Raw genomic sequence first — 10,667 nt, forward strand, 5'->3', positions numbered from 1 at the left:
AGACATGAACAAGTGAGGTCTGTGGCATCTGTCCCCTACAATTTAACCCAGTATTTTGTGCAGTCTTAGAAATTCTAACTCACCATCTTTTAAAATTTTCTGTCAACACTCTTTTCAACATCAAAACATTTTTTTTTTTGTTTTTGGTAAAACACACTTTTAAAATAGGGAACTACTGATGCTTATTTAAAAAAAAAATATCCGGAACCAAACAAAAATACTTTTTTTTTCCTCATTTTTCCCTTTCCAAGTCAATTTGGTAGTGAGCTGTTCTGATGTGCAAATTGAGCCCTCTTTTGTTTGTCTCCCGTTGGCTGGGATGGACGGATTAAATCCTGGGCCTCATACATGACCCCACCGGTACTCTACACTGAGCTGCACAGTTGTGCTTCAGAAAGTGCACTTGTCACAGAATATATACTAATGAAAACAGGTAACTACTGGACATTAACTTCCTTACTGGATGCCATAAAGATAGTTAGGCTAATATTAATCTTTACTAACCTTCATTTTTACATCAAACATATTAATAAAAAATATAGAGCTTAAACTGAGACTCATTTCACTGTCTGTCAAGCAATCAAAAGAGAAGCAAATGCATATAAAAGGTTTTTTTTAAAAAGAAACCTTAAAAATCTTTACTATACTAAAAAAAGATGTGTGTTTTGTTATTTGGTTTACATGTGGAACACTTTGAAAGGTCGCATGTATTACTGATGAGTACATTGTTTATCATTAAAAATATTTGTTAAATTGTGAAACAAATACTTATTTATTTTCAGCATATTAGCTAAAACATTAATTATTTATGGATATTAGAACATCCTAATGATGAACTAATATTAATTCATCTAACAAAGTTCACTTTTCTTTGAGACACTCACTGAGGTAATTAGTAGACTCCCTTCATTCATTAACATTTCAAATCTCATTAAAATGTAAATGGTGGGAAAAGTTTTTGTGTATTAGAGGGTATTTATTGGCATTCATCATAGTAAGTAATTTAGTCTTCATTAATTATAAAGGATATAATAAATAGTCATTTAATTTTGTGAAAACAGCTGGTTAAAGGTTGTACTTATGTTTTTTAACATTGCAATCAAAATGGATGATTCTTTGTATGGATATAATTAATTCTCAGAACTGCACTAGATTGTGTACAAAGTTGAAGAGACTGTAAAAGGGGTTCCTGCTCATCATGAAGCCAAGTACATGCAGGAGAAGTACCTTGAAGTAAAGGGCATTATCTAAGCAAAAAGATACTACCCTACAGATTTCCTCTGACAATTTAGGTGGGTAAGTTTACCACAGGATCTTTGATAATGACTGATGCTCACATTCTGCTTGTAAAATGGCCGTTCAGAAAATAAGAAAATTAATTTTAATAATCAGGTCTATCGAAATGTTTTCATACAGACGCTCTTTACACCTTCCCCCCTGCCCTCCCCCTCCCAAGCTAGTAGTACAACGGGAAGTTAAAGGGTGCAGATACTAGAACTAATCTGGTTTCTGATGCTAAATCAGGGGCCAGAAAGCAGTCACCAGCTCCTGTAGTTTGGACACACTGAGTGTTTCTTTGTGGGCTCTGGTCCTTGAACAGCCTGCAACTTTAACTCCTGCAATAGATGCCTGTGCACTCACTCCTCACTCCTTTTTTTTCTGAATTTTGCCTATGTTTGTATTTTGCCAACCCAACAGCTTTTTCTTATTCCTGTCATCATTTATGAGGTTTTCTGATGTGTCCTACAGGCACAAACTGTCCAGCAAGACACCATCATTTAGTTTTCACTGGATGTCAACATTATATTGACCGCCTGTTTCCCAAGATATTGGAGTAATTCTACATAAATTTTTCAGTCTGGATCAGATCACATAAGATCTGATTTGTATGCTAAAATTTAACAGGGTTCTAAAATAAACTGGTTTCTGCTATCATTTTAATGTAATAAAGAAACAGGGTTTATTTTGGCATATAATGCTTGACCTTCACATATATTAGTCTACTTTTTCCTGTCGTGCATGTATCATGTAATTCTGTGTCAAAACAACCCATATAAAGATGGAGGTGAAAGAAGAAGATAAACTAAAGGAACAAACTGAAAGGCATAAAAGTGTTAAGAAAGTGATGTATGCACATTTCTGTAAATACAATTCCAAATTAAACTGTTCTTTTGATAGCGTTTTAACACACTTCGTCAGTTTTTTATACTTATGTCCAGAAAGGTTTGATGGTTGTTTCATCTGAATAATTTTATATAGGTATAATACGTGTATTAAATTTGATCAACACTTACTAGCATAGTTTGATTTTTTTACAATTTATTTAAGGTTAGCTTCCCTATAAATGAGCATTTTCAAAGTATGTGGCAATAACAGGCACTAGCTATTTAGCATAATTTATAAAATGCTAAGAATATGAAAATGGCTGTCTTTTCTTTTTTTCATAACAAATCTTGGAATGAAGCATTTGCTTTCATAATTCTTAGGATAACAGCTTTTATATGTATTCTCAAGTGCCATCTTCAAACAAAGGATTTATAAGGCAATTGAAGGAGCAAGCATACTGTAAAATAAATGAATAGCTTTTTTATTGTGGAAAAGCACAACATGTGTTTTCATTTGATAAGCACAAAAAGAATAATTTGGAACATATGACAAATATGTGAAACATATTGTGGAAATATGTGGAACATATGACAACCTGTGAAACTTACCTGCTGAATGACTGAAAAGTAAGAACAAATAGCATCACAATCTACCCAGGTACTATAGAAAAGATCAAATCAATAAAAGACTTAGGTGCCCAGAGTGGGGCTTACTGAGTTTAGCTGCTAAAAAGTTCATTATCAAGTGTTCATTCAAAACTCCTCCTCAACTGAAGTCCAAGCCTTAGGGTGTCAGTGCTCCAAAACCTGCTTAGTTTTTCTTGCAGGTTCTCCAAGCACGTTGAGTTGCATCTCTGCTCATCCCTTGTAACGTCCCAGGCTACACAGCTTAATACCAGGTTCCTCATAATGGAAAAACCTTGTATTTCTTTATCCTAGTGCACCAGTCTAGAATGTGTCCTTCAACAACCACTCAGGAGACAGCCTGTCACAGAACATACTTTTGATTAATATTTTTATGCCACCAAAATTGTGGTTATGACTCAGTCTCCCTTTTGCTTAAAAGACCGGTTACATGCTTAAAGACTTAATTTCATTTGGAAGGAAACTTCTTAATCAGTAACAAAGTCAGATTCTTTTTCTGTCTTCCATTTATCTAAAATTCTTTTTTTTTTTTTTTTTTTTTTGGTGTTCTCACAGCCTTCAAGAAAGGGAGAGAAATATAACAGTCAGTATAGACTACATCCTAAGTTAGGGAAGTATCTGGTTAGTAAATATGGATTTGAAGTACTTTCAGAATACTACAGCAATTATACCCAGGTCTCTTATTTCCTCATTAGGTGTTTTGCCTGTTATACTACCACATGAAAGGAGGAAAGAGGTGCATGGGTTTCAAGAGAAGCTCTACTTGTGTCTCTGAAGGAAGATACATAGACCTGTGAATCTGGAGGAAGGATCATAAGTGCAGAATTTCAGACTTTTCATTTCCTTATGGATAACTCCTGGATGATGCTTTGCTCAACACAGTGGCTCCTCTGGATCCCATGCAGGCATCTGCCCCTTTGTAGGAGCTGTGTATGCTGTGCAGAGAGGCTTGGCACCATGATTGTGTAGTCCACCCTGGGGACAATGTGCAGAGTTTGGAGATTACAGTGCTTAACTATAAGCATTGAGTTATTTAATTGAATTTGGATCTACTGCCATCTTCAGTGCACAGTTCCCCAAGGTCTCCAGTGAGATTCCTTCAGGAGTTTTTTCTTGGCCTTTCGGGTCATACAGTTAGCAATTCCTAACTGTAGGTTGGATGGGTACACTGAAGAAAATCTTTCTATCGTGATTCAAGGAAAATGTACACTATATGTACCCCTAAGTGCTCTTTTCGCCTTTTCAAAATATTACCTGTGATGAGCCTGCCTGTGTTAGAGCAATCACAGCAACCCTATTTTTAACTGTTTACTGTCCAGTCTGTTGCTTGTTATAACAATCTGACTTTTTATCCTGCCCTTCCATCAAGCATTGCTTAGGGTAAAGATTATTTCTTCTTGTGTTTTCATAAAATACTAAACCAATGAGATGGAAGCTTTTAGGTATTCTTGTAAATCAGGTAAGGATGTTAACAGTTCAGATTCTGCAACCAGTTTTATGCCTGAGATTATAATTGCTGAGGTTATTAATTTGAGAACCAAAACATCTCTGGTAGAGTTGGTTAAAATGATATTTCAAGTAGTGGCTCAGAGTGCATGGCACCTATGTAGAATCAGTCACTGAGGGACTTACCATAGTTTCAACAACAGATTGAAGATTCTCTCCCTTGAAGGAAACCTGTAGTTAGAGGCAAGGCATGAAGTTGATAATGAATCCCCCAAGTACCAATACTAAAGAGAGATTTCACATCTTTGAAAGAATCCCACTGGTGCTGTCTCACTTGTGCTTGTCAGGAAAAGTCACTAACTTCTCTAAGAGGGTTTGGGAGTTGGCTTAGAGGGTGATGCTGTGTTTGCAACTAAAAAGGATGAAGCAGAGAGAAATTTATGTTTTTCCTCTAACACTGAGTTTTCACCACTGATTTCTGTGTTCTGCAGTAATCTTTTCTTTCCCTTTAACTTCAACTCATGTACCAAATACTTTGGTTACCTGTACCTGGATTTGGTGAAATATTTAAATTTGATATAGTTTGAATGGCTATTCCAGCAAGCAAAAATAAGTGTTCAGGAAACTGAGTTCGTTTTTTTTTTTAAATTTTCTTTCTTTTCATATTCAGTATAATCCCTGAAAAATGGGTAGTTCTGCGTGATTTGTTTCTCTCTGAGATTTGATGGAGGTCCAAACTAGTTTTGTTTCACATATTGATGTGAAACCTTTAGGTTTTGAATTTGACTCCCAGGACTGCTAACAAGATCTGAAAGCAGGCTTATCCTTGGATGACTGCTGTTGTCAATTTGTAGAAAAATTAAGGGTAAGCCATGTTCTGCAGTACATGTGTGAGAGAAACAGAGCATCCTTCTTTCCCTATGCAATCCTGGTACTACCATCTTCTGCAAAACAGGCAAGGAGGGATAAAAGAGTCAATGCTGTATAGTCCCTAAGGCTGAGAATCAAAAGACACATCTTGTATTTCCAGCTCTGTCACTGACCTGCAGTGTGAATTTGTGATCCTTTCTGTAAAGGGCAACCTAGCGTGTTTGGAGTTTGACTACCTTTGTGTATTTGTCAGCAATCTCTGCCGCTGCCCATTGACAGGTTGCTATACAGAACAATGACATCTTTCTCCCAGGCTTAGGCAGAGCTTTTCCTCTTTGCTTTTTGATTAGAGGCCTTTTATGGTTCCTGAGCTTCCTCTGGGAAAGAACTCCCAGTACAGGGTTGTACTTTAAAGGGCATAACGTAATTCTTGATTTTAAAATGAATGTGATTTCCCTCTAGCCAAAATTCTCAATATCCTGACAGAGCCCAAGAATGTCAAAAAGAAACCTAACAGGAAGAGAGCAAACTGCTTTATTCAGACAAGCAGGCTCGTGTGTAAAACCAAAACTATGTGCTGTGTACTAGCTTATCCTAATAAAAAGAATTGTATCAGGTAATACAATATAATACATTAGAAATATCAACAGCAAAATTTTAAATTTATGTTTTGAATGCCTATGTTTTGAATGGTCTTTTGGTGTGAAGAAAAGCAATGCTAACATTTTTCAAAAGCAGCTGAAGCCCATTTTCTAATTAGCTTATAGAGAAAGGGAGTCATGAGATGAAATTTGGTTACAGTGTTAGTTATGTTTGTCTATATTGCATACAGTATACACATCTTCTTTTTGTTCGGAAACGCAGCTATGGTCACTCTTCCACCTATCTATCCTTACTAGCATGACAAATGTTGACAGTCATCAGATAATACAGAAATTAGGTAGCATGTGTATAAATGAGAACATCCCATGAACTTTTATTGGTAAAGAATTTTACTTAAAGCTTTCCTTATTTAATGGATATAAGTGAGTTTCATTTTAAAGTACATTTTGGATGTTGACACTGCTTATTATAGCATCTGGTTCTTTGTCAAATTGGATGATATTCAAAACAGGATTTTGTTGTTCTTTTTCTTCTTGCCATCTGTTGCTGCTATAGACATTTTTTCAAGAAATAACTTCTAAATGAATTAGGTCATATTGTAAATTTGTTCTTTTTATGAAATGTTTAAAATTAAAAGCATAAGGAATATTATGGTGTAACTTAATTCTATAGTATAACTTAATTTATATACACCTTTTCTATTTAAAAAAAACAACAAACATTTCTTTTCAGATATGTGTGTTCAACTGATACAGCTTGTGACTTAATCTTATAAGAAATCTGATCACTTACAAACCTGTAATTCAGTTTGCTGATTAAACACCAGGCAAATTATGTAAGATATAATTAGGTGTTGAAATATAATAAAATAAAAACAAAGGAAAAATATGATCCTGAAATCTTTTTTTGTTATACAACCTGAATCTTATTTCATATGTGACTTTCAGCCTCATTGAACAGAGTAAATTACTTTAGAACCTGAGCTCAGCAAGTCTTACCAGCATATGTGCCTCTAAGCATGCAAGTAGCTCTTTTCACCTCACTCTACCTGACTTGAGTTCCTGCATCATTTAATTATTTTAAGGATCAGCTATTAAATTATACTGAAGAGAAGAATTACACATCCAGAAAATTAGAGGTTTTCATGTCTGTCTCGACCACAGCTAAGCATTTTTTCAAAAGGAGATATAGAATTAATCTGGATATTTAAGGCCTGAGCAAATATCTTGGTTTCATCTTCAGAGCACAGAGTAACCTGAGCCCGGAATGAAACACAAAGATGCAGAAAAGATATGTGAAACTGTTGTTAAATACACCGTCACCTTGCACAAATAAAAAGAGAGCCCAAATCACATTTGTGTGTTTTAGTTTTTAAACGTTTGTCATTGCAACTTCAAACACGCTTTTACTGTGACATTAACTATGCAATATATACCTAAGGAGACAAGATGTCTGAGCTGGAACAGGCTTCCTGGAACAACGTTCACATTGTATGCATGACCTAAGTCAGTACCCAAGGCTCCGTTTGTAATGTTTTCTACATACAAAGAAACAAAAGGCGTGTGGCAAAGCCCCTGTGAGTTGCTGCTCTTTTGCAATACCTGATAAATGTGATAAACGCCATTAATGTCCTCTCAAAATTTGATGTATTTTCCAGATGTTGACCAATGGTTGGCAACTGACTGTCTTAGCAAACAGATGATTGAAGGCAGATTTTCAGAATATGGGCACACCTGTGTAGAAGAAGCAATGTGTTGTAAGAGCAAAAAGGACTAGCCAGGTTGACTGCTCCTTTAGCCAGCATTTCCAGCCATGCTCCATTTAGTGAAACTACTGCTTCCGTAGTGGTAAATAATATTTCTTGCCAGTTACTACATGTTAATAGTCATAGTCCCTACACAAATATGAGCAGGCACTATCTTTCTAATTCCTGGCTAATAGTTAATTTAAACATGGGGGTTGCTTTTCTCCTGCTTAAATAATTATTTGACAACTGGTCAAGTGTCAGATAAGTAAAGGATGGGAGTGTGTTTGGTGTTGTCTAAAAGTGAAGGAAGGTGGGAGGGAAACTGCTGACTCCCAGCAGCATCAGCTCAGCACACCATCAGAACAAGAATGCCTTAGATAGATAGACTCATTTGCAAAGCCTATTTTCATTGATTAGAGCCTGAATCCAAAAAGACCCATTGAAGTCTCATGCTGCTAAGAAGCAAGTTTGAAAATGCAAAGTCAGGAGACCTGGATCCTAGTATTCAGACTTTAGGTTAAGAGGGATAAGTACTTCAGCCTTGAGGTCTGAACTCCAACCTAAAATGAAGAGTGCCTTGGCTCAGGTTCAGTTTCTTGCTTCCCAGATTTCCCCCTCATATAATTCCCACCATACATTTGTGAAAATATAGCTTTAAAGTGCTTTGTCATTTTTTTGTTTCCATTTCTCCTGACAGAACAATGTTACTGGAATTTATTCCTCTTGTGGCTTGAAATCATGTTCCAGTTATCAGTCTAAATTCCTCATGGCCAATTTATTCCCATTTGATCTGTACCAGTTCTTTAGCTTAAATAGTTCTCTTTCCCTGGAAGTTTTATTGCCGCAATCTTTTTATTAGGTTCAGTCTCTTTAGTCTTTGTGTTGCTTATTAATTTTCATATGATGGCTTCCTTATTCCTTGATGATCTTGCTAGCTTTTCTCTGTATCCTTATGAGTTTGAATTATTTTTTTGCTAATAAGTGATCATCACTATATACCAAAATTACATGAGCCTGTATTCTGAGGTCTGCAGGTGATACACAGAACAATGGTAAGCAGTTCTAATTTAAACAGTAACACAAGAACTCAGCAGTGTATGTGGTTATACTGATAATACAGCAGGTATTTTAAGGGTTAAAGACAGTGTGTCAGTTCAAAACAATTTGGAAATTGCAGGTATGCACTAGTTCATATTAATTTTTACCAGTATCTTTCACAGCGGTGTCAATAGTTTCCAGTTATGCTTGAAACATACTACTTGATTCACTCCTAGTTTTACATATATATATATAGGTGTTTTATGTATAAGTAAAATACATACATACATATATGTATCTGTATACAATTACAATTGCACCATATTTCAGATTTATAATTATGCTATTGCCAAGGATTGTTCATGGGTTTTCTTCACTCTCTGCCACTTGCAATTGATGAGCTCTGAGACTTTAACAGCAGTGGTTTTTTTAGTCCATGTGTGCAAAATCTTCCACATTATACTATTGAATTTCATCCCATCTATATTACTTCTGTCTTCAAGGTCATCTAGTTCTTTCTGTGTGGTTTTCTCATCCTCTTTCCCACTGAAGGGGGCATGCCAGCCTTATGTTGTCAGCATATTTCATTAGTCTGATTCTTTTTCTATGCCATGGCCATTAATAAAAATATTAAAAATGATAAATTTCAAGGCCAAAACTGAAGGAATTGTCCTGGTCACCTCCTCCCGGCCAGAGACAGTTACCCTTTCACCATAACCTGACTCCCCCTAGCTAATTCCATATTTTAGAATTCTTTTGCTAACCCCCAATTTAACTAATAATTTCCCATGAGGAACCATATCAGATACTTTTCTGAAGTCCAGATAAATTAGATATAATACATTTCCCTTGTTATTGTATTGTCTGCTGGAAGTCAGTAGCATATTGGCAGTGTAGTCCTTGTATACGTCTTAATGCTCATAGAAGTGAATGTATTTTTATCATTAATATTAGATGTCTTTTTACTTTGTTAATAACCCTTGCTGTCAGAGGTGTCTGGTGCTTTTGGAGAGGATTTCTCATGTTCCTAAAACATTTGATAAGCTCTGTTCTTTATATAATATTACCTTAGCAGTTCAAAGTAATCAGATCAGAGGTTATAATCAGAGTAAGAAAATACAGTTTAGAAATCTTAATTTGATATTTCAAGGCTCAAGTCTACAGTATTTCCAAGTCTTCTAGTCTTACTAAGGTGGGAAGTTAAGGTTTTTTCAGACAGAATTGATCTTTGTAAGAAATATTTGGCTTTCCAGAACCAGTTATTTTATTTGAAGCTTTTAGAGTCCATACTGCCAATTTCTGTTTCTCTGAAACAGCTTTTCCATCTGCGTCTAAAGTCTGCCTATAATAATATACCTAGTTAGTTCAGGGTGGTTTTTTTTATTTGAGATGAAGGGTTTTTTTTAGGGGGTGGGAGAGGGTTGTTCGTTTTCTTTTGTTGTGTTTGTTTTTTTTTTCCTGAAGTGTAATTCTTGCTTGTTGGCATATTATTTCATTACAAAATCCTGTTCATCCAACAGGGCTTTTTACTCTGTGAAAGCAAAATTGTTATAGCTGTAAACTATTACTGATGGCATAAGGAGATATAAATTGCCTTCTACCAAAGAAAGATTTTACTGTTATGGGGAATAACAGTATTTTTAAGAGCAAATAAAATCTGTTATATTTTTGTTCTGTGTTTGAAGTGCACTAATAGCTACTGTAAACTTTCAGGGCTGATGACTAAATGAAGCCTGCAAGATCCAGCCCCACAGACTTCAAAGTGTGCAGAGTGAAGAAATATTTCAGGGCAGCCAGGAGCGAGGGATAACTTATTTTCTGCACAAAACCCTAAAACAAAAGAAATTAAAATAAATAAATAAATAAATAAATAAAAACATGCATACCAAAAAATCCAGAACAAAATTAGGAATTATAAAGAGGTACCACACATTTTTAAATAGTCTGCTGGTTTTCAACCTGATCCAAAACATGAACCATTTTAAAATCGAATTTTTAAAAAATCAGAGTGTGCATATTGTTGTGATGGTAATTTGATTGCTGTAATTTGCTTGATAGTGAATGTGCTCGTTACCCAATGAACATGTTCTTACTAACAAAATCCTTCTCTATGGCACTTCTCTGCTGCAAAATTCAGCTGTTTTTCAAGGCCTCTATGATGACTTTGGACTTCTCTGGTTAGTTGGCAGACTCAAAAGGACAGTATTTTCAAA

This window comes from Nyctibius grandis, chromosome 3 (genome assembly GCF_013368605.1).
Source record: "Nyctibius grandis isolate bNycGra1 chromosome 3, bNycGra1.pri, whole genome shotgun sequence".
Lineage (NCBI taxonomy): Eukaryota > Metazoa > Chordata > Aves > Nyctibiiformes > Nyctibiidae > Nyctibius > Nyctibius grandis.